General features: G+C 40.4%; 1 pseudogene; it reads right to left on the reverse strand.

Annotated features, from left to right (window-relative positions):
• Positions 1 to 24,196, reverse strand: part of LOC113017816 (neural cell adhesion molecule 2-like) — a 75,144-nt pseudogene that overhangs the window by 24,090 nt on the left and 26,858 nt on the right.

Raw genomic sequence — 24,196 nt, forward strand, 5'->3', positions numbered from 1 at the left:
GGGGGGCAAAAAAAGGTATAGGTATATTACTACTATCTTCTATGTTTTCCTCCATAAGGGCGGCGAGCCTGGGTCCAGCTATTTGAGTGGTGCCTTGTTTTGGTGAAGCTTTTGAATTGCTTGGCCTTTGAGGCCTGCATGGAGCTCAGGCTGACACTAAGCACAGAAAAGGCCCACAGTGGGTGCACACACAGGATACAGATCTGTCAGGTCATGATCAACAACCACTGACCAAAGCCCACTGATCTCTGACCTCCCAGCCCATCGTTCCTTCAGTGGGCTGCTTTCAGTCATTATGCAAATGTTCTGTTTATAAGATTGAGGAAACCTGCAGTCAGCTGAGACTGAAGAAGTCACCTGGATGAGTGACGAAACGTTTCTCCCACAAAACGCTGCGTCCAGATGAACAGAATCAGCTTTTGGAGATTTACTTACCGGATGATTGAGCATGCATCAAGACGTTTGGCAGCTGTAGCAGTCGTGGAAAATTCCCTCTGTGGCAGAAAATCTCACAGATGCAGTCTTGATACCAATAGATGGATAAAAACTGGAGGAAATACTCAGAGGCCTTGAAAACTCCTAAATGGAAGTAGCTTCTTCTGCTGGGTCTATTCTGTTGGTCTGACACTGGCTTCCCTTCATTGGCTTCCTGTTAAATCCAGAATTGAATTCAAAATCCTGCTCCTCACATACAAGGTCTTAAATAATCAGGCCCCATCTTATCTTAATGACCTTGTAGTACCATATCACCCTATTAGAGCACTTCGCTCTCGCTCTGCAGGCTTACTTGTTGTTCCTAGAGTATTTAAAAGTAGAATGGGAGGCAGAGCCTTCAGTTTTCAGGCCCCTCTTCTGTGGAACCAGCTTCCAGTTTGGATTCAGGAGAAGGACATTATCTCTACTTTTAAGATTAAGCTTCAAACTTTCCTTTTTGCTAAAGCATATAGTTAGGGCTGGACCAGGTGACCCTGAATCCTCCCTTAGTTATGCTGCAGTAGACGTAGGCTGCCGGGGGATTCCCATGAAGCATTGAGTTTTTCCTTTCCTTTCCTTTATGGTTATGTAAGTTCCAGCTGGAAGGTGATCATCGGTTGGAGATTGAATGGGGACGACTACAAGACTGGTTGTCCCTACCTATGCCCCATTTCCAATCAGGCTGTGCTTACTTGTGTGATGAAGTTTCTGCATCTAGAAGAGCTAAATTAGTTTTTTGTAGAAATTATTATTATTGTAATTAATTATACATTTTTGTAGCTGTAGGAGTGGGAAGCCTTTTACGTCATTTTTGTTTCCTTTCTACAAGGCTTTGTTTGTTGTGTTAGATGTGTCCCTCTGATGTTCCTCTAAAGACAAATAAAACATTTTGTTTTGGTGAAACTGTAAAACTTGCTGTGGCATTGGTGCTTGAATGGGGAAGTCATTTTTTGTGTTGCATACATCTCTGGGCAGATATTTGGGCAGTAATTTTGAACACCATGTAAAAATGTCAGTGGACATAATGCAAAACCCAATGCTTCAAATCACAGCATCTAAAACCAAAATTGTGCCAAAGATGCCTCATTTCTGTTTAATAGGATAAAACAATGCTAGCTATGTTATAGACACAGTAACCCAAGGAAAGCAGTAAGTACACTGACTGACATTGTTACTATGACAACAACAAGCTGACATTTGGACAAAAAAAACCTTGGAGTAATTATTGAGAAAAACATTAAATTTAAATAAAGTTTTAAAAAACACATGACCAAAAATGTAACTAAAACACATCCTCTGGATGTTTCCAGAATATTTTAAATAAATAAATAATTTAAGGAACAACAACAAAAGAAGATCTATAATCAGCATTTATCTCTTCTGTTTTATTTGATGGTGGGGAAATCATAATCATAAAGAGGCTTCTGATTAGAATTTATTTGTTATAAATGTGATTTATATAAACTTTCATTTAGTACGGTGTGTTGATTATATGTAATATATTTTACTTATTATTTATTTACATTCAGTTTTTATTCCTGAGGATTTTTGGGTTTTTTTTATAAAAACTAAAATCAGGACAGAATAATTATTTTGCTGTCTTATTTTATGAATCATTTCGATGTAAGCAGCTATCTTTTGAATATGTGGCTTTACAGCTGAAGGCCCCATCCAAAGTTGTGTTTCTTAATGTTTACAGGCCTCCCAAATACTGCACAGACTTTTTTAATGACCTCAGTGAACTGCTGTCTGTGATCTATGTTGATTTCGACTGTGTAATTATTGTTGGGAATTTTAACATCCATGTGGACAACCCTCAGGACAAAGGGACCAAAGACCTGAGTAACACTCTGGGCAACTTTGGGCTGACTCAGCATGTAACAGAGGCCACACATAATAGAGGACACACTCTCGACCTACTGATCTCCAAGAGCCTGAGCATTTCAAAGGTTACTGTGTCTGATGTGGGCATGTCTGATCATTACTGTGTTTTCTTTGAAAGTAAAATCTCAGCCCACACAAATATATCAACAGCTGTGATCACAAAACGGTGTATAACTGAACACAGTAGTGAGATCTTTAACCAGGTCTTCCCATTAACACCTGACCTGTCCAAAGGTTCAGTCAATGAGCTCGTCAATAGCTTCAATGCTAACATGTTAAATGTAATGGACAGTATTGCTCCCATTAAGGTGAAGGTTATCTCTGGAAGGAAAAAGTCTCCATGGAGAAACTCCACACTGGTGAAAAATGAAAAAAGAGAGTGTAGGAAAGCTGAGCTTGAACTTCATTCGACCATGGCCTGCAATGACTTTGCCAAATTCTTCACAGAAAAAATCCAAAAGATTAGACAAGCAGTTGGTACATCAACAGCAGATCCAGGATATGTACTGTGTCCACCGAAAAACTGTTTAAACACCATGAAACAGTTTCACCCGATTAACAGCAAAGACCTGGAGGACATCTTAGGTAAACTGAACTCCTCCTCCTGCTGTTTAGATGTCCTGCCAACAAGTTTTTTCAAAAAGGTCTCAAAGACTTTGGAGTCAGACCTGTTACAGATCGTCAACTTTTCCTTAATGTCAGGTGTGTTTCCAGAACCACTAAAAACTGCTGTAATCAAACCTATACTGAAAAAGGACAATCTTGACAAGACACAAATGAACAACTACAGGCCGATCTCAAATCTCCCATTTTTAAGTAAGATCATTGAAAAAGCAGTTTCTCAACAGCTCAGTTACTTCTTAAAACAGAATAACTGCTATGATGCCTTCCAGTCAGGTTTTAGACAGAACCACAGCACTGAAACCGCTCTGACCAAAGTGTTTAATGACATATGTCTGAATACAGACAGTGGAAAAATGTCAGTCCTAGTTTTACTGGATCTCAGTGCAGCATTTGATACAGTTGACCACAACATATTACTCAAACGACTGGAGAACTGGACAGGTCTTTCAGGAACTGTACTAAACTGGTTCAAAACATACTTAGAAAACAGAAAATACTTTGTATCAATAGGTAACTTCACATCTGAGCAGACAAGTATCACATGTGGAGTTCCCCAAGGTTCCATCTTGGGACCCCTTCTGTTTAACATTTACATGCTCCCACTGGCACAGATTATAAACAACAACAAAATAAACTACCACAGCTATGCAGATGACACACAAATATATATCACAATGTCACCAGGAGACCGAGGCCCTGTACAGGCTCTTGGTAAATGCATTGAGGAAATCAATGACTGGTTGTGCCACAATTTTCTCCAGCTAAACAAAAAGAAAACTGAGGTAATAGTCTTTGGTGCCAAAGAAAAACGATTACAGGTCACCAGAGAACTTCAATCTATACATCTAAAAACCACAAACCAGGCGAGAAATTTGGGTGTAGTGATGGACGCAGACCTAAACTTAGAAAAACACATTAAGACAATAACAAAGTCAGCTTACTATTACCTCAAGAATATTTCAAGGATAAAAGATCTGATGTCTCAACAGGACCTGGAAAAACTAGTCCATGCATTCATCTTTAGTAGGCTTGATTACTGTAACAGCATCTTTACAGATCTACCTAAAAAAATCAGTCAGACAACTACAGCTCATTCAGAACTCTGCTGCTCGAGTCCTCACTAAGACCAAAAAAGTGAACCACATCAGTCCAGCTCTGAGGTCTTTACACTGGCTGCCTGTCCGTCAGAGGATAGACTTTAAAGTTCTGATGCTGGTCTATAAAGCTCTGAATGGTTTAGGACCAAAATACATCAGTGACCTCCTGACCCAGTATGAACCTTCCAGATCCCTCAGGTCATCTGGATCCGGTCTTTTATCAGTTCCCAGAGTCAGAACCAGACACGGAGAAGCTGCATTCATCTTTTATGCTCCTTATATCCGGAAGAAACTCCCAGAAAGCCTCAGATCAGCTGAAGCACTCAGTTTATTTAAATCCAGGTTGAAGACTCACCTGTTCTCAGCTGCATTTGAATAAAGCACCAAATCCACACTTTTAAGCTTAAAGTTCAAAACTTACATTTTAACTACTGATTTTATCTATTGTTCTGATTTTATCTACAGTTTTTTTAAATCATGCTTTTTATTGTTTTTGTTTTTTAATGTCTCTGTAAAGCACTTTGAATCACCTTGTTGTTGAATTGTGCTATATAAATGAACTTATATAAATAAACTTGCCTCGCCGCTTTCAGCCACATTTACAAAAACGCTCCTCCTGTTCTGATTTTTCTGATAATAATCAGAAAGTGCTGAACTCCTCTGAGCTGTTACAGGAACAGATGTTGGCAGATGTGTCAGTGACAGAGTTACAGTTAGAGAGGTCAGTGAGCAGGATTTCTATCAGGATTCATGTCAGAGTTATTATAATGATGTCTGTTGGTTCACACTCACGGCTGCTTTGGACTGATTCCAGCTCAAAGAGCATCAACATGTTTTCATGTTTCCATCATGATGAGGAGCAGAAACTCTGAGGATTCTCCTGAACTGACTACAGTAAGTCATCCACAGCTTCTGCTTTATATTCTACATATTATTCAGTAAATAATAGATAATTACTGATAATTAGACACTTTCAAAGGGAGAAAAGTAAAAAAAAAAATATGTGTTTAAGAAGTACAGATACTCAAGCTGTACAAATACTCTGGTAATAGCTGAAGTACTCATTAAACTTCTTTACAGAAGTAAAAGTGAAAACTACAGGCTCTGAAAAGTACTCAGGTCCTACCGTAGTACTCAGTAAAAGGTAGTCTGGGTTTAAAGTGGATGTGGCAGGTAGAGGAACTCTACGACTGAGTGCAGCAGGGATAAAGAAATAAGTCGGAATCATTTGTTTTGTGAGCTCCAGCTGTTTCCAGGCTGTGATCAGCTGATCTACAAGCAGACGTTACACGAAGCCATCAGCGCTCTTTTTTAATCGCTCACTTTAAAAAAAAAAAAGCTCACCTAAAGTAGTTTCTTTTGAACCTACAGAGAAAGCCAGAATCGATTTAAAACAGTGCTTTACGTTTTTAGTAATAAACGCAACCGAGTAAAATAACGCAACAAGAAGTTTAATGGAGAAGAGGCCGGGTCGTGGCGAGAGGATAACAATGCAATTTAAAAAAAAATTATTAATGTTAATAAGATAATAATTACAAGAGAACAGTTATTACCACCCAAGTAAGAACACCAACAACGATTAACCTTTTCAAAGTGTTGAAGCAAAGCCGTTTATTTTGTCGCAATGAGCAATGCCAAAACCAACCAAACAAAAACTCCCTAGTGGTCTCTACGCTTCCCTACACCAAAATAAAAGAAGCAAACAAAAGACAAGTCACTTACTATCTTTCTAAGAAAAAACAGGAGAAAACTTGTTCAAACAAAAACGGCTTCTCACGCCTTACAAGGCTGCGGCATGACAGATATACTCATTCAGGTGAACCAACACGTGATCACTACTTGCAATCTTATTTACAACTATTTGACAACGAAAACGACATTGACCAACGCCAACTAATTACACGCGAAACTCTTCACTGCACTACAATAAAAACCACACACAGGTCGAGTTGTGGAAGGTCGGAGAGAGCTCCAGGTGGCTGTCATTCGATCCTTAAGTTACTTGGAGTGTGGTCCATCATTATCACATCCAAGGGATGAGGCAGAGACTCCAACCCAGATACTTAGCAGGCCACTCCCAGGTGGCCACCTCTAGGAGAGAAAAAAGGGAAAGATACCCACAGCCATCCCCGGTGGAGGCATAACACAAACACAAAACATCCATTGGCCATAACACCAGGCCTCACAGTTTTTATCTTCATGTGGATTTTTTTTCCATCCTGATGATGAGAAGAGTGTTTGAGGAGTTAACAGATCTGTTAAGAACAACGGTAAGTGTTTGTTGCCTTTTTCCAAAATCATTTTCAGTCTTTTAGGTAAAACGTTTCAGTTTTCTTGGTTAAAGTTTGGTTAACATCAACCCACAAAAATATTTCAACAGAAACTACAAAAGCGAGTGAAACTAAATTTAAAATATAATTTCATTTTCAGTGGATGTTAACCATGAAAAGCCTGAAAGATCATTGGTAGAAAAATTCAAATTATATTGGTCGAACATATCAGACTTTCAAAGCATCTTCAAAGTGTTGAGTTTAAACGAGCAGCTGAACAACAGATCAGCTCTAACCCTCAGGGACATTCAGATTTATTTAAACCTTTAATCTGATCTGATGTGTTCAGGTTTAAACTCGGGTTCAGTTATTGAGTGAAAACACCAACAGACTCAGACATTTAGAACAAACTAAGAGTCAGATCAGCAGAAACAGAGAACACGGACATGTCTGCTGTAACTGCGTCGCTCTGCTCCACGCTGATGTTTGTCCTGTTCGTCTCTGCAGGTGAGATTTAACTCTGAGATAAAACAGGAAGTTTTGGCTGCACAGTAAAAATATTTCCCTGAGACTTATTTTCATATTATTTCAGTTTTTCTGTTTGTGACGATGAAACAAGAATCAAACTGCCGTCAGAAACAAAACGTTCTTCTGCTTCAGCGACTGAAACACAAACTGTTCCTACATGACGACACATGAGAGGTTCTGATTTTGTTCTGTGGAGATCGTTCAACAACTGAACACTAAAACTTTTCTACTTCGTTTGTTGTGATGCACTTATTTCTGCGCATCCTCAGTCCAACCTACCAAACGTCACTCTAACGCCACGTCCTCACGAGACACGGAAGAGTTTGAACCGCAGCTTTAACTTTATTTAAACTTTAAATGTAATCTGATGTGTTCAGGTTTAAACTCAGGTTCAGTTGTTCAGTGAAAATACCAACAGACTCAGACATTTAGAACAAACTAAGAGTCAGATCGGCAGAAACAGAAAACACGGACATGTCTGCTGTAACTGCGTCGCTCTGCTCCACGCTGATGTTTGTCCTGTTCGTCTCTGCAGGTGAGATTTAACTGATAGAAACTAAACTGAGTTTATTTCTGAGATAAAGAGTCTCAGTCTGGTTTACATGCTGATTATATTTCTCTAAGAACTAGTTTGTTACTCATTCAGTGTTGCGATCGACACAAAGCTGGGTGGAGTCTGTGTGTTGGTGCAGTTTGCAGCACAGACACAAAGAAGTGTAATGTGTGTGTCAGTGTGATGTGTTGTAGTGTCAGGAGTCAGGATGCAGCTACAAAGCTTCTTGTTCAGTGTATACAAACAGCTGTAGCTCCATAAAGGCAGCATGCAGAGACTCACAGTGTCTTATAATGAGAGGCTGCTTTCTCTCACACATTATGTTCACTTATTATCAGCACATGTTGTTGTTTGTGGAACAGAGTTATTGTAGTTTTTTCTCATTAGTTTGAGTTTTTATTCCATTTGGACTTTTTGTGTTTAGTTCAGTTTAGTTTCCAGATGATTTTCTTCTTTTTCAGGTTTGATTATTTATTGCTTGAAGAGTTTTAATAGTTTTATTCTTTTTTCATTCTTACTGTTTGGAGGTTTGTGTCAGAGGCCAGATTCAGGAGCATCAGTACAGCTGTTACAATAAAAAGCAGTGACTCAGTCTGACAGACATCCAGAGTCTCAATGAACTCGTCCATCAACAACATTTTATCAAACTAACAGATTCTAAAACCAAAGATTTGTTTTTCAGATGATGTTTTTCATCCGTCTCAGTCTTTGCTCATGAACTTTGTCTCCAAACGTCTCAGCCTGAGCTTCCCTCTGATGAACTCGTTCATAATCTCGTCCATTCTGCTCTCAATGAAAATCTGAACATGTTCAGCTCGGCCTCCCGTCTTTGTGTCAGAGTCTCCAAAGCAAACATGACAGCAGCTCACTGCCATCTTCAAACCTTCCCTTTCACTCTTGCTGCTGTCCTTCTGTCACAAATCAGCCCTGATGAAGATGCTCGGGATCAGGTGAGGAGGAGGAGAAGACTCGCTGTGGTGACGCTTGAAGGGACACAAGAAGAAACACAATCAAAGATCATCATCTAATAATAGAAGACTGTCTTTTATTGTGTGTTTCTGATTGGCTGCTGTAGAAGTGAACAATTGTACTTTGACCTTTAACCTCTCTGCTCTGTGTTGTTTCCTCTTTCAGAGCAGAAAACCATCACAGCTGAGTCTGGACAGGACGTCACTCTGACATGTCGAGCTCCAAACAACAACATCATTATTTTAGAGTGGAGCAGAGCTGACCTGAGAGATGAATATGTGCTTGTGTTCCGGGACGGTCACTTTGTTCCAGCCAACCAGCATCCATCTTTTAAGAACCGGGTGGATCTGCAGGACAGACAGATGAAGGATGGAGACGTGTCTTTGATTCTGAAGGATGTGAACACTGCTGATAGTGGAACATATGAGTGTCGTGTCTTCATGGAAGAAACACGCTCATGGAAGTTGATCAGCAGCATCCACCTTCATGTTGTTCCTCCAGGTGAGTGAGTAGAGTTGAGTGTGTGTGTGATCAGAGGTGAAGCTGCTTCCTGGTTGTTGATGTTGGTTTGTAAAGATGTTGCTGATGAGACTTTGTAGAAAGCAGCTGGTCTGAGTGATGTGATCAGAGTGCAGTAGATAATGTCTGACAGCAGTTTGAAGAGCAAATGGATTCTGTTCTGTTCTTCACTCATCACCTACCTGACACCTCACACCTGTTTCTCACCTGCAGGTCTGACAGGAGGACAAGAGAAGGATGAAGACAAAGAGAAGGAGGATGGATCTGTTGCACTGATTGTTGGTCTGTCAGTTTCTGCTCTGCTTCTTGTTGCTGTTGTTGGTTTTTTGATCTACAGAAAACATAAACAACAGCAGAGAGTGGAAACAAACCAGCCTCCTGTTTAAGTGCAGCAGGTTTAAAATGTCTCAGAGGTTTTTCCAGCTTTGAGTCTGCCGCTGCTGTTCAGAGTTCTGGGTGTTGTCAGTGTTTAAAATCCTGCAGAAACAGATGAACTGAGCACAGACAGCAGGCCCACAGCACTGTAGGTTTATTTCAGTTTTATCTTTAATGGCTGCTTCTGTTTTTGCTGACAGCTCATCTCAGTGGACGAGTTTCATCTTTAAAAACAGTCTTTACATTTCATAGTAACTGGAACATCCAGAGGGCTGTGACTACAAATCAACTTCAACACAGTCAGGCTTTCTTTGTGTTAGCTGGCTCAACTAAACCTGAAACTGCAGTCAGAGACAGCAGGTATCACCGTGGTGATTATCACCTTTCTCTGCTTCAGGCTCTGAGCACGCTCAGATGAAAAGGAGTGTTTCATGTATCATGTGACTTTTCTTCTACACAAAATGGTCCCTGTGAGCGCCACCCAGTCCAATCAGAGACGTTACTCACTGATAACTTCACTAATGTCTCCACTACATGAATACAGGTACATTGTAACAGTGTGATGTGCAGTTTAGCTTCACTCAGTGGCTTCAGCAAGTTACAGTTTAACAAGCTGCACATATGAAACATTTCCTCCAGCAGAGAATCGACATCACAGTGAAAACGTGGCTCTAACAGCTGATTTAAAAACAAAACTCTGAACATGAAATGCTCCTGACCAGGTGATCTTTCACCATCAGTTACCATGGTGATTTAGCCTCTTTCTGACACAGAAAGCTCTGACTTTGAGTGTGACACAGCTCACTGAGACATTTTGTTGTGCACGCCTACTTTTAACTCTTCAAACAAATGAAATCAACACTTGAACATTTTTCACTTTGATGGTTTTGTTTCCACTGACTGTAGTTACATCATTTTGAGCTCAGATGACATATTTATGAAGTTTTTCACACCTGAATCTTTCAATCATCAAGATCTGGTTTCAGTTTTCTCTTTATCTTTGTGAGCTGTGTGTGTTGTTTACCCTCAGTATCCATGAACAGTGTTACAGACCTGGGATCAGTGTTTTTGTTTATAAGATCAAATATGACCTCATTATGTGAGTGTGAGCTGTGGACCACAAAACCTCAACAACACTAATCCTCGATCAGCTGTTTCACTAAAATTACATCCAAGTATGAACTCATCCCATCGTTCATGCATCAATTTGTAGCTGACAGATGGTTATGCACATCCCTGGTTGCCTAGGTAACCCTCTAACCTTAGATAACGCTATTGTTGTCACTCAGCAGTATGATTTAATGTAGTTGTTTCAATAGATCTCAAAGATAAGAAAAGTTCACCTCGGTACTCGCTGACTTCACATCAGTGATCAGTTATTGCGTTTAAAAAGTGTAGCTACTCGTCTTTGACCTTGTATGTATGTGTGTTTATGCTCTGATTGTATTTTCCTGCTGCTCACACAGCATTAGAAAAGCCTGAAAACTCAGTGTTCACAGAGTCTGTAAGCCCCAAATGTTTGTATGAAGGACAGAGAACAAACAACAAAGGTCAGTGTGAGAGTGTCTCTGTATTTGAACAATAAACTCTTACTTTGGTTTAAATTATTTATTCTTTCATTTGTGTTGTTGGCAGAGAAGCTACATCATGTGAACTTCATCATATTGTCACATGTCATCACAGATTCAAAAGATGTAATATTTGTGTGTTTGTTATTAACAATCGTGCCCCCAGACGCCAAAACAGTGCCAGCAAACTGAAACTGAAAAAAAAACTGTAAGCAAAAAAGAAAAAAAAAAGATGTAAGTGTGAAAAGTTTTTTCTTGTCTTAATGTCAATATTTATTTTTCAGTTTCATTTCAAGGTGGCATCGTTTTAACCCCAACAAAACAAAACAAAAATGACAGAAAGTCCATTGAAATCTGAAAAATATTCATTTTCTGTGCATGAACAAAAACTTTACTTTTTACTAGACAGGAAAACTAACAGTAGCTTTAAATTTTTTATAGTGTATCCTCATCCTCAGTATTGGAAACACGTCAAACTGCATTTCCTATAAAATCAAATCAAATCATAATGATCGTGGAAATTTCTTGATCTAAATTCTCTTCTAGATTGAGTGGCAAAAACAAGAAGAGCTGCTGTTTGTGTTTGTGCAAGTGCAAGAAATACATATAGCACGCCCTCCATCCTTCTGCTAATGTTTAATGTACTGAAATTAATTCTAATTAATGAAATTAATGTCTAATTAAATTCAAAGAACTGAAGATAAACAGGCCACAGAAAGCACTTTGTCACCTCTGCTGTGATGTTAACTGTCGTGGTGCCTCAGACCTCGTCGTGTGATCTGACTTTAGTGTTTGATTTTGTCTGTTTTCAGGCTCTAACTTTACAGGAAGAAACTGTAAAATAATCAAATTATTCATCATTGTGAAAACTTCATCATGAAGCATTTGTGATGAGCTACATTCCTCTGAACCTTCAGTTTGGTTATTTATTTATTTATTTTCCATCCTTGTTCTTAATGCTTTCACCATCACAACTAGGGATGGGTACCGGTGTCCGGTGCCATGATGGCACCGGTTCTGACATAAACGGTAGTAACCAGACCAAAAAGCAGTGCACATTTCGGTGCTTTATTTCGGTGCTTTTTTTTCCTGAGCTGTGATACACTCATAGCCAATCATTTTACGTTTCCGAGGATAGTAGGCAGGTCCAGGTACGTACGTTCTGTTAGAGCAGAGCTACAGATTAAAAATGTCCAAGGCGAAGCGGTCAAAAGTCTGGCTGTACTTCACAGCAAAATATGCAAACTCAGCAGCAACAAGTGCTTTAAGCTGATACTGTGATACTGTGCAAAGGAGGTAACACCTCAAATCCGATGAAACACCTGGCGACGCATAGCGTTTTTTTTTTTTTTTTAAAGCCGAGAAATGCACCGTATTTGATGGCAGCAGCAGCCGTTCTTCTCTGCGTGAGTAGCTTAATGTTGTTCGCGTGTAATTTACGTTGAGTAGGCTATGGATGCAGCAGAGGATTGGGAGAATGTCATGTGGTCAGATGAAACCAAAGTAGAACTTTTTGGTATAAACTCAACTCGTCGTGTTTGGAGGAAGAAGAATACTGAGTTGCATCCCAAGAACACCATACCTACTGTGAAGCATGGGGGTGGAAACATCATGCTATGGGGCTGTTTTTCTGCCAAGGGGACAGGACGACTGATCCGTGTTAAGGACAGAATGAATGGGGCCATGTATCGTGAGATTTTGAGCCAAAACCTCCTTCCATCAGTGAGAACTTTGAAGATGAAACGAGGCTGGGTCTTCCAACATGACAATGATCCAAAACACACCGCCCGGGCAACAAAGGAGTGGCTCCGTAAGAAGCATTTGAAAGTCCTGGAGTGGCCTAGCCAGTCTCCAGACCTCAACCCCATAGAAAATCTGTGGCGGGAGTTGAAAGTCCGTGTTGCTCGGCAACAGCCCCAAAACATCTCTGCTCTCGAGAAGATCTGCATGGAGGAATGGGCCAAAATACCAGCTACTGTGTGTGCAAACCTGGTAAAGACCTATAGTAAACGTTTGACCTCTGTTATTGCCAACAAAGGTTATGTTACAAAGTATTGAGTTGTATTTTTGTTATTGACCAAATACTTATTTTCCACCCTGATTTACGAATAAATTCTTTATAAATCCTACCATGTGGATTCATGGATTTTTTTTCACATTCTGTCTCTCACAGTTGAAGTGTACCTCTGGTGCAAATTACTGACCTCTGTCATCGTTTTAGGTGGGGGGACTTGCACAATCGGTGGCTGACTAAATACTTTTTTGCCCCACTGAATGCCTCGCCATCACCAGTGTGTGAATGGGTGGATGACTGAATATAGTGTAAAGCGCTTTGGGGTCCATAGGGACTAGTAAAGCGCTATAGAAATTCAGACCATTTACCGTTTATGTAAACACCAAACAAAGTCCTGCACACAGTGAGTTTAGTACACTGGGTGTGTTATCTGTTAGTAATCGTGTTGAACATTATAAAAGTGTCACAAAAGGTTGATTCTGTTTATCTGGACGCATTCAATTGGAGAAATGCTTTGTCACTCTTCCAAGTGATTTCTTCAGTTCCATTCGATTCCTTCTTGTGGGACATGCATGGAACAATTCACCCAGGAGGCATCCTCATCAGATGCCCAAACCACCTCAACTGGTTTCTTTCGATGTGAAGGAGCAGCAGCTCTACCCTGAGCCCCCCCAATAGCCAAACTGCTCACCCTATCTCTAAGGCAGAGGCCAACCACTCTTTGGAGGAAGCCCATTTCTGCCACTTCTATCCACAATCTCAATCGCTATCCGAAAGAATAATGATGATTGATCAATGACCATTTAATCAGTGGCCATGTGTACCATTAACAGAGAGAGTTGTGGAATAGCTGCAATCACAGCATTGTAAAATCAACAAATCAGTTTATTTCTAAGCTCAGTTGATCTGACTGAGTGATCTGAGTGAGCTCAGCCTTCACTTTCTACAGGGAGATGTTGTTTTCAGGCACAGAAGTAAAGACATGTTTACCCTCAGCATTCAGTTACAGAGGAAGACGTTGCTCTAAGGCACTTCAGAAACAGAGGTTTGTCTGTTATTGGAGGGACAAAAACAATGAAAAGAGAATTCAACAGGTACATGTAAATCTTTATTAACACTTACACACTTACATAGTGCTCATATTTCATTCAATCACAGAAGGAATTCACTGATTGTCATTGTCTTTAAAAAGCAAACTCTTATAAGGCACACATGAACTGAGAAAAACCCCACAAACACCAAGAGGCTGTTTCAAGAAGGCCACAGAGAGAAGAGTACAGAAGTGGAGCAGTTCAGTGATGTAGGTGGAGGCGTCACACCATCAGGCCATGAAAATATGAACCATGATTTGAACCTGAAACAGTGCAGAAGCTCTAACAGTGGAGAGATGTTTGGAGTTAAAGCTTTGGTCAGACCAGAGATCAGAGCATCAGTTCATCACACTGTCCTCACTGCTGTAATATTAATGCCACACTGTTGTTCTTTCATGTGCTGATGTGATGTACTCATGTTTACATGTTAGTGTTACTGACCATTAAGTTCTGTAGGAACCACACATTCACACACAGCATACACGGATAAATAAAAAACACCCGTTGATGTCTTTGGACTGTGGGAGGAAGTCAGAGACCCAGAATCCACTTCAGGAGATACATGTATGACCTTTGTTCCTCATGCGCTCCATGTGTTACTTTACTAATTCACAGGAGGAGTCTGTTTCTGTGGGCAACAGGATGACTGTGACCTCCGACACTGCTGTCTCATTACAAATCCACACAAACATGACGTCTATATTTATACGTTATGAGTGGCAATTTTCCCTAAAATCACAATGTTTCTAACTTGAGCCAAACTGGTGGATCTGAAAATCCATCTAAACAAATGAGTCAAACTTCACCCAAAAGAGCATCAGTGTACAAAAGTTTGCATCATCTATACAACAGTATAAATGTGACAATATGTTTCATATTTTTGAGTCTTATGGGTCTGTTTATGAAAAGTAATCAGGTCTCAACCCAGCAAAGTTGTTCAGGATGTTTTGCTGGTGTCAAAGGTCAAAGCAGTTTAAATCTGAGCTGAACAGTGTGACATGTTAAAGAAAAGTTGAAGAGGTTGTCAAACTTCTCAGTGCAGGATCAGAGAGAGACGTTAACAGTTTGTACAATCTGTTAAATTGGGTAAGATTGGTTTACAAACTAAAAACAATGTCAGCCAAAGAGATGATTTTTATACAAAGTGTTTTCCAGTGGACTGTACTTAAAGAAGAAAAAGTCACATGAAGCTAATAAACAATCACACCAACATAAAATAGTTAATTTGTCTAACCTGAAGCTCCAACACTCACTGACTCTGAGATCAGAAATTCATGTGTGTTTGTAACACAGTTTGACTTTGTGTCAGTAAATCTCATGAACAAGATGAATAAACTGTAGTTCAGAGTCACTGACAGCACAGACACACACTGTTGGTCTGAGTCTGAACATGATGATCAGCAGAGTCGACTGCTGGATGTTCAGGAGAGTTTCTGTCTGGCCTCAGATCGTCCGACTCACAGTTCATCTCTGTGTCCTCCTGGCTGACCTGCAGGTGAGAAACAGCTGTGAGGTGTCCTCTTCTAGTTCAGGAGATTAGATGAAAAAATTATTCATAATATTTATAAAGTGAGAAAATGTTAATGTTGATTTTTCTGCTTTTTATTTAAAAACATGATCTGACCAAAACTGCAGTCTGGAATCTTGCTTTCACCATAAAAAAAATCATATTTTTTTTCAAATACACAGGTCTAACAGCTGCTTCGGGGTCAGAGGTCATGTTGGGTTGATCCAGCTGTTCTTTATAATTTGACCTGTTTGGCTGCAGACTGTGAGAGCTCATTAAAACATGTCTGAGACTTTTGGAAGGTCAAATCCTCGAGTCTCTGAAAACGTGTTTGTTTATTATGAGGCTGAAACATCTGAACCTGTGATTCAGTGACAACAGCTCTGTCACACCAAACACTGTGTACACAGTTTACTACTTTTATATACGAAGCACTTCAAACAGTGCAATATATCAATACCATGCAATATATAACACTATATACCAAACATCATACTTACAGTTTGATATACTTGTTCAAAACAACCAAACATCTAAAAATAAAACTGACTTTTTAGGTTTCTACACTGAATAAATATCCAAAAACATTTTGACTGGTTAAAATCACGTTTGCAGAAGATTTGGTGGTTTCCTGGTGTAGAGTTACTAGAGTTAGAATAGAGTTAATATTCCTTCTTTAATAATCCTTTGTTGTGCTCACTGCTTGTTTTATTCCTGTGTTTGATGTTCAGTCTCTGTAAGTCATGAGTGTCAATGAACGATCAAATGAGAAACTCCAGGAAGTGCTGAGTGGACTGTGCCATGGGGGAAATATGATGTTGTTTATGTTTAATATTTATGCTGTTTAGCTTATATTTGAGTTATTCTGGATTTGATTAATTGACCTGTTAACATACACCAGGTCACCAGTGCATTACTTAAAGCTTTAGCAACATGCTAATTAAACATATGTTCAAGAAATAAAAAATATTAACTTCATCTGATCCAACATTCAGAGTATTTTAAATGTGTGAGTCTGTAATCTCAGTGACTAACAGAGAACCTGAGTGTAAATGTGACCAGATGAAGTGTGAGGTTGTGAGAAAGTCTCTGACTGCATTCATAGATGTGTCCTTTCAGCTGCTCGCTCTGATCCAACCTTTGGTCTCTAAGAAGAGGCTTCACGGAGACGTTTGCTACGTTGGACTGTAGGACCATCAGAAATGTGTGCTGTAACAAAACAGGCAGCACTGAAAGCAGCTCTAAGTGTTTGTGTTGTTCAATGATTTGTGCACAACAACAACAATGGGACCTCTCTCATCCATCAGTCACCATGTGGACATTTTTCTGACACACTTTGAAGCTGATGGACGTTTTGTGTCTGCACTAAGTACGTTTTCAGCAGCTATGGCACCGGCAGGATTCACTTTCACAGACTCACAACCACCAGCTCCACCCCTCCCCTCCCCCTCCAGCTGTAGGCTTTATCATTGAGTTTCCCCACACATGTTTACAGACGAGTTAGAGAGCAAGAGAAGAAGAGACATAAATGTCTTTGTTTCTGCTCTAACCAAACAATGCTGCTCTACAACTCTAGACTACCAGCCACAAAGACAACAGCTGGAGAAACATCTGTCTACCTCTGACATCCACCAGCTCATCCATACAACAAACACACATCAGCAACCAGGAAGCAGCTTCACCTCTGATCACACACACACTCAACTCTACTCACTCACCTGGAGGATCAACAACCAGTTTGATGAAGCTGTGTTTGAATGAGCGTGCTTCTACCATGAGGAAACGACACTCGTATGTTCCAGCATCATTAATCGTCACATCCTTCAGAATCAAAGACACGTCTCCATCCTTCATCTCTTTGTCCTGCAGATCCACCCGGTTCTTAAAAGATGGATGCTGGTCGTCTAGAATAATATCACAACCAACTCGGAAAAGAACATTTCCTGACTTCAGGTCAGCTCTCTCCCACTCTAGAGCGAAGATGTTGTTGTTTGGAGCTCGACACGTCAGAGTGACGTCCTGTCCAGACTCAGCTGTGATGGTTTTCTGATCTGAAAGATGAAACAACACAGAGCAGAGAGGTTAAAGGTCAAAGTGCAATTATGATCAGAATGGTTGACTTTAAATATTTTGTTTATTTCCTTTGACATTTGAGTTTTATTTTTTATTTTTTCATTTTATTTTCAGTTACAGCAGCATGTTAATAGCAAAACTTTGAACATACAGTAGTTTGCTGTTCAGTTTTTACAATACCCGAAAAGATAACAGAAAGAAAACAAACAAACAAACTAAAGAAACCCCTACAAAACAAAAAACAAACAAACAGCAACAACAAAAATAAAATGGATGGATGGTATCTGGTCATGACAATGTGGTCATTTTAAATGTTTCCATGTACATTAGAAAAGGCTGCCATGCCTCAAGAAATTTGGTGGTTGAACCTACCAGTGTATATCTCATCTTTTCTAAATGCAAAAACTTCATGAGCTCTGCAAGCCTCTGTTCATGTGTGGGAGGAGCTTCCTGCTTCCATCTTAAAAGTATAAGGCGCCTTGCAATGAGTGAAGCAAAGAATTTGAATAGTATTTTGGCAAAGTGATGTTTTGAGGTATCACCCCAAAGATTAGAGCATAGGGATCATAATTAACGTTATATATCTCTGAAAAGGTGTTAAATATACCCATATGGAAAAGAAATAGAAAAAACTTATAAGACTTGCATAAGATGTGGCCTACTTCATACAGTCAATCATATAAGGCTTATATGATTTACTCATGAAAGTGGCCACTTTCTCATTACTTTCTTATATTGTTTTAGTAAATATCCAAAACATACAAGTTTCATTTATATAATTTTCAAGGGATCTTAATCTGTTTTCACTCTTGTATGCTTTTCATACAAGCTTCACACAAGACCGATACAAACTTTATAAGATTTATATGCATCTTTTCCGTATGGGTAGACACCCAATAGTTATGAAGATTGGGGCCAAAAACTATGAAGGAGTGAACCTGTTTCTGCTTTACATCTGTTACACAGGGGGTCAGCCCATGTCTGGCACATATAGAAGAAGAGTGTACCCTATGGAGAAAACATAGAGTTCATCTGTTGAATTCATCCCAAGGTCTTTCTCCCACTGAGCTTTAAGGATGGAGAGAGAAGGAGATTGAAGATCTAATAATATAGCATACATTTCTTTAATCGCCCCTCTCTTATGAGTGTTTATATTAATAATTTTATCCAAAGAAGTTTCCTCAGGTACTTCTGGAAATGAAGGAAATCGACTCTTTACAAAGTGGTGAACTTGTAAATAGCGGAAAAAATGTTTGCGAGGAACATTAAACTGCTTCAGGAGCTGCGTGAATGAGAAAAATTCCATCTGCAAAAAGGTCTTTGATATTTCTAAGTCCATTACCTTCCCATATTTTAAAGGCAGAATCCATCATTGAGGGTGGGAACATATGATTTGAGCTGATAGTGTAACCCAAACCTTACATTGCACCCAGATTCTGAGCGAGTCATACAACAAAGGGTTACATTTATAGGTGTACAGTTCTAATGGGAGAGCTGAACTCAACAAAGCTGATAGGCACATTTTGCCACAATTGGATGAGTCAATTTGGAGCCAAGCTGGAGTCTCTGTGGTAAAATTACTGATCCAGCATATTTCGAATATTTGCTGCCCAATAATAAGACTGAAAAATTGGCAAGGCTAATCCACCCATTGGCCTAGTTCTCTGCATGAAATCTTTACGAATTCATGGACTTTTGCCGTTCCAAATAAATGCAGGGATGTGCTTATTCAGTGTTATAAAGGCTCTGACATATACAGCAGGAGATCGTCAGCATATACGGATATTTTGTGCTCCTGGTCAGCTCTGAAGATGCCCTTAATGCAACTGTCAGCTGTCAGCTTGGCTTTAATCGCCAATGGTTCAATTGATAACGCAAAAGGAGAGGGGATAAGGGACATCCTTGTCTCGTACCACGGACAAGTGGGAAATAAGAAGAGAATAACAAATTTGTTCTAACACGTGCCATAGGTGAGGAGTCAAGTAACTGAATCCATGAAATGAAATTAGGGCCAAATCCAAATTTATTTAGAGTATAAAACAGATAATCCCACTCCACCCGTTCGAATGCTTTCTCAGCATTGTGTAATAAGGCAATTTAAGGGGCTGCAGTTGACTGTGATTCACTTTCACAGATTTACCACCAGCTTCACCCCTCCCCTCCCCCTCCAGCTGTAGGTTTTATCATTGAGTTTCCCCACACATGTTTACAGACGAGTTGGAGAGCAAGAGAAGAAGAGACGGAGTCATAAATGTCTTTGTTTCTGCTCTAACCAAACAATGCTGCTCTACAACTCTAGACTACCAGCCACAAAGACAACAGCTGGAGAAACATCTGTCTACCTCTGACATCCACCAGCTCATCCATACAACAAACACACATCAACAACCAGGAAGCAGCTTCACCTCTGATCACACACACACTCAACTCTACTCACTCACCTGTAACAATCAGGTTGAGGCTGCTGATGGACTTCCATGAGCGAGTTTCTTCCATGAAGAAACGACACTCATATGCTCCAGCGTCATGAACTGTCACATCCTTCAGAATCAAAGACACGTCTCCATCCTTCATCTGTCTGTCCTGCAGATCCACCCGGTTCTTAAAAGATGGATGCTGGTGTGTTGAATCAGGGAGACCATCCTGGTACAAAAGCACATAATCATCTCCCAGGTCAAATCTCTCCCACTTTATTACTCTAATGTTGTTGTTTGGAGCTCGACATGTCAGAGTGACGTCCTGTCCAGACTCAGCTGTGATGGTTTTCTGCTCTGAAAGAGGAAACAACACTTTGACATTTGAGTTTTTAGTCATGTTGGATTTAATGAACCTCTGAACATCCAGCAGGTCACCAGTGACCCACTGAGGGGGAATTTTAGCCTCATGCTAAACATGCAAAGTGTCAGAAACTACAAGATGTTAGCTTCCACAGAACAACAACATGTGCTGATAATAAGTGAACAGAATGTGTGAGAGAAAGCAGCCTCTCATTATAAGACACTGTGAGTCTCTGCATGCTGCCTTTATGGAGCTACAGCTGTTTGTATACACTGAACAAGAAGCTTTGTAGCTGCATCCTGACTCCTGACACTACAACACATCACACTGACACACACATTACACTTCTTTGTCTCTGTCACAGCTGGATTACAGATGTTAAGTGTCCACCCAGCCTGGTGTCTCCTTCACACACAGACAAACTGAATCCAGATGAAAATAATCCTCCTGTACTTCTTGTTATCTCAGAGAGAACCTCAGTTTAGTTCAATCTCACCTGCAGAGACGAAGACAAGGACAAACAGCAAAGTGCAGCAGAGCAGCGCAGTGCCAGCAGCCATCTCTGTGTCAGTATTTGTGCTGATCCGACTCTTAGTTTGTAATAAAGCTGAAAGTCTGCTTTGAAGAACAGATCTGACTTTCAGCAGCTCACTCTTACCCTGTAGTTTGTGGTTCATTTAAGAACCTTGGAAACCTTGGCTGTTTAGTTGAATCAACAGGTATTATCAGGCTGACGTCAGCATGATGTCATAAACACACGATAAAACATCAGAGTTTTAGTACAGCCTCTTGTTCTCTCCTGTAGTCTGAGTGTAGCCATTATAACAGTGAGACGGCACTGCCACCATGAGGTCAAACTGGAGCATTGCAGGTAATAATTCTCATCCTGAACACTGTTGGAATATCAGACCTCCTCACGCTTTGAACTCATTGTGATTCTAAATATTTCTAGTTTCACTTTGACCCCAACCCTAACCCTGAAATGGGCTGTACAGCTTTTATACTTTGACAATGACAAAATATTATTATCTTCTCCCAAATCCAACGTGGCAGTCTGCTGCGAATCCTCCCCGTCCACATCCGACCTCACCTGGTATCTGCTCCTCCTGGAATCAGAAACACATGGACACAAAAACACATCCTGCCTTGATTATCTAATGTTATCCTTCAGCTTATTCTAAGGCCCAGTTCAGGACGTCATGTTTGGACTTCCTGACCCAGAGACTTATAGAAAACAATTATCAGTGTATGTGTAAAAATCCTCTGCACTCTGCGTGTACCTGCAATATTTCAGATCCAGACAATATCGCTGAATGAATCTGTTAACTCTGAAAACACAGAGTCAACTCATTTATGAGCACATTTGCATTATGTATATATTCATTTAATAAAACAGCTTTATTTAATTTTTTTTAGAAACAATTTAGAATTTTGCCTTTCACACCTATTTTCCGTGTGAACAAAAGAACGTTCAGCTGTTATCAGGTTCCTCTCCTGTCTCGGTTGTGGAGTGTATGTAGACGACCCACGAACAGACATAGGCAGAGAGATGGAACTTGAAACCAAAAGCGAGCCTTTATTTGGCTGGTGACAGGAGAACTAAGAAACCTATGAACAACTATGACATACTGTGATAATATGAGGGCACTATGACACACACTATGACTCTGTGACTATGAGGACATGGGGGTGGGAACACAGACGAAGCAACAATGAACAAAGGGAGACAGAAGACTTACATACACATATGAGGTGATGGGGAAGTGGAGGCACCTGGGAAAAAAGCTGACACAAATGGACATAATGACATCACATGGGGAAGAGTAAAACTAAACACATTGGCTGTGTCCAAATCAATGACTGTAGAAAACATGGACGACGCGACAGCGCCTCCTCCCATTGTGCAAAAATGAAGCCAAACAACCTGCCTGCTGCACAGCTGGCTTATGGCACTAAGAGGCACATACCTCCCTCTAGTGGTCACATTAAGTTCAAACATGGAAAAAGTGTTGTAGTCCTGGGATCACTTCCGGGCCATTCACCCCCCCCCCCCCCCCCTCACACATTGACCCATGTGACCTCAGTAACTCAGTTGACAGCAGGGTGGGTCATCCACTCTCAGGACCTCCGCCAGCATCACAACCTCACTGGGAGTTAAACACCCGAGACTCTCCATCAGCTTTCAGAACTGAAGAGGTGAAGCGCAGTTTGCTTGTTAACGTGTTGACGCCGTCCAGCCCCACGCACGGGGCGATCCGCTGTAGCTCGTTAACGGAGATTTGCCGTGTTGTGGCGTTAACGTCATTTCAACGAGATTAACGCTGACAGCACTAGTGAGAACACAACGAATATGACTGCACATTGACGCCGACATCATCCTAGTGCAAAGACAAGTGGAAGCAGACAAAAACAACAAGCACGCATGCTACAAACTTTACCCGAGTCATTTAGACAGCCGTTAGCACATGATTCTCCTTATGGGGACCTGATATGTTTAATATGCTGCTGAGAATATAGCCCAGAAGAAGCGTATAGTATAGCTTTTATTTTGGAAAGAGCCATTTCTCTGTAATAAACTCTCTTTTCCAAAGATGAGTGATTTCTTGATCAGATAGATTTATTTTATCCCTTTGTTGTTTCAGCAACATTAAATCTAAAAACTGCACATTTGAGTTAAAATATATATTTATAATTTTAATAAATGACAAATTAAAAAGGCATGAACATTTTTTTGTATCGAAAAAATATCGAACCGTGACACCAAAGTATCGAACCGAACCGTGAATTTTGTGTATCGTTGCACCCCTAATATATATATATATTAGGGGTGCAACGATATTCGTATCGATATTGAACCGTTCGATACAGTGCTTTCGGTTCGGTACGCATATGTATCGAACAATACAACATTTGTAATTTATTTTATCAATTTTCCTTCTGACGATGCTGTGTGTGTTGAGCGCTCAGTGAATCTGTGTTCGACTACTCCGCCTAGGCTGCACTGTCGAGCGCAGATCCACTGAGCGCTCAACACAGACAGCATCGTCAGAAGGAAGAGCGCAGGGCAAGCTAGCGAGACAGAAGTTAAGCTCTACTTGCAACAGGCAAATTGAACCTCATTCAGATCTGGCGTTTGGAATTATTTTGGTTTTAATGTGACGTATGACCCTGAAGGTAAGCGAGTCATGGACTAAAGTAAAACAGTATGTTGGATGTTCCATGCAATGCTCAATTACATGGGTGGGAACTAGTGTGTTAGCGCAGTTAGCTCGTTAACGTGTTTGCCGTCTAGCCCCATGCACGGGGCGATCGGCGGTAGCTCGTTAACGGAGATTTGCCGTGTTGTGGCGTTAAGGTAATTTCAACGAGATTAACCTGAAAGCACTAGTGGGAACACAACGAATATGACTGCACATTTACACCGACATCATCCTAGTGCAAAGACAAGTGGAAGCAGACAAAAAAAAGCAAGCATGCTACTAACTTTAGCCGAGTCATTTAGACAGCTGTTAGCACATGATTCTCCTTATGCTGCTGAGAATATAGCCCAGAAGAAGCGGATAGTATAGCTTTTATTTTGGAAAGAGCCATTTCTCTGTAATAAACTCTCTTTTCCAAAGATGAGTGATTCCTCAATCAGATACAGGGCTTGCAATATCGCTAGCCCGACGTCCCGGAGCTAGCGATTTTTTCAGTCGGGCTACCAAAATCTATCTCTTCCCTGCCCGTCGGGCTATTGTAGGAAAAATATATGTCAATGCTTTTGCATTCTTTCAGAAATGTAGCTGGGTAATTATGTCATTGGCATCGGTGAGCCACTGTCAATATGTGACATATTGAAGTCGCGTTTGAATTTGCGCTTGTTTTTTTGC

Source organism: Astatotilapia calliptera, unplaced genomic scaffold (genome assembly GCF_900246225.1).
Source record: "Astatotilapia calliptera unplaced genomic scaffold, fAstCal1.2 U_scaffold_21, whole genome shotgun sequence".
Taxonomy (NCBI): Eukaryota; Metazoa; Chordata; class Actinopteri; order Cichliformes; family Cichlidae; genus Astatotilapia; species Astatotilapia calliptera.